Source organism: Copadichromis virginalis, linkage group LG20 (assembly GCF_057382275.1).
Source record: "Copadichromis virginalis isolate Kocher_CV1m ecotype Utaka linkage group LG20, C_Virginalis_male_GT1.1, whole genome shotgun sequence".
Lineage (NCBI taxonomy): Eukaryota > Metazoa > Chordata > Actinopteri > Cichliformes > Cichlidae > Copadichromis > Copadichromis virginalis.
In genome coordinates, this window is record NC_140637.1 from 1,745,001 (window position 1) to 1,746,848 (window position 1,848).

Sequence of the window (1,848 nt, forward strand, 5' to 3'; positions counted from 1 at the left end):
CACCTTGATCACTGAATATTTTAAAAAGTCATGGAAACGAGTCTCGTTGCACCATCTCTTGTTGCACTGCGAGAGCTTTCCAGCTGGTGTGCATATCATCACACATGTATGGGATAACTGACTCCCATCCACACATGGGTATCCGATAAATTAAAGGCTCATCACACTGAGTCACACCCTTTTTCTAGAGGAGCCGGGTGCTTCCAAAAATGGTGTCGCCTAATTCCTAAACTCAAACATGTCATTGTTTTGTGTCATCCTTATCATGGTTGATAGAGGTAAGGCAGCAATTATCCACAGTTTTATGTTAGCAATCTATCAAAACATCAATCCAGAGACAATTAGGCACCTACAGAAAATTATTAAATAATTGCACAGTTCTCCTACAGGGATTTAGAGTGAGTTTGAACCAGTTGTTTACTCTGATGGCTCTAATAATATTGTTTTCAGACACATCAGTTAGGTATTCTCAACAAAAAAGGGGCTTAAAAGCCGCTGCAACCTACTTGCCCAGATATAAATGGAAGACACACAGATAACAACCAGGTGATAAAGATATCAAAGCATTTGCTGTAGCAACAGAAGGGCTTAGTATTATCGTTGGGAATTAGTTGAGGTCAAACAGAAAGCCAAAGGGTGAATACATTAGATTTACCAGGTAGTCAGAAACACAACTGCAATGTTATTGAACGTTTCTCAGTAGTGTATTTACTGTAATGAAAACACTTGTTGATTACTGGTTGACCAAATTAACTTAAAGGTACAGTAAATCATTTGGAGTTGGATTAATGGGAAAAAAATACTGTAGTCATAAATATACATTAATTTGTATGTAATTACATCTTCCATTAAACTGATGGATTCTCATAAACTATGAATTAATCCATTAAAAATACATAGGATCAGGCGCCGGTTTGTGGAGACTGTAACGGTGTCCCACCACCCTGCCACATACATACTACGCCAAAGGTGGAGGAGAGAACTTGTTCACATGTTGTGGAGGCAAAAATGTAACTTATTTATGCAGCTGCAGAATCAAGATAAAGTATGAGGAAACATGTTTTATGTTTGAGTCTCCTTCAGCAATGAAGCAAAAACGTCAGGAAAGAGACAACCTCTGAATAAAACGTTATCCGGTTCTTCCTCGTGTCAAGTCTCGCAGACGTACGACCCTCCTGTGTCGGAATAGCGAACAAAATGCCAGCTAAACAATAACAACACTAGTTATTTATAAGATAACGCTATGTTAAGCTCAATTTTTCCATCATGCTTTCCATCTGATAAACAGTTTGATGACATCCTCACTTCATATAAAAGTTTATTTGCTAAGTATCCAAGTCCAACAATATCTTCTAAGAAAGTTTCACTAACAGAGGCTGACAGCAGAAAAGTTCAACAACTCACCTCAGTATGCTGTCATCAAGCTAAAGTGAACTTCATTGACTCACTGATTCATATCGCACCTCTTTCATAAGGTTTTACAGCTCTCCCCCAACTAAATTTAGGTTGTTCCAGATTAAGTCAGCAGTCAGATTTTCTGAATTCCCAGTTTGCATTTTTGGAATTTCAGAATTTTCAATTTCTTTTAATTAGGATCGACAACTCAGAAAGTCGGAGCAGCCCCACCAACCCTGACTAAACAATCCAAGATGACAGCAAACAGTTTATGAAACTGTCAAACTTTTTTTTTTTTTTTTTATCCCTTATTTATCCAGGTAAAAATCTCATTTCCAAGAGAGACCTGGCATCATGGCAACAAAAGTCACATACCACATAGGTATATAACATTTAAAACAAATACAATATCCCATACAAACATGTGTAAAATATACAATAACAGATCAAATT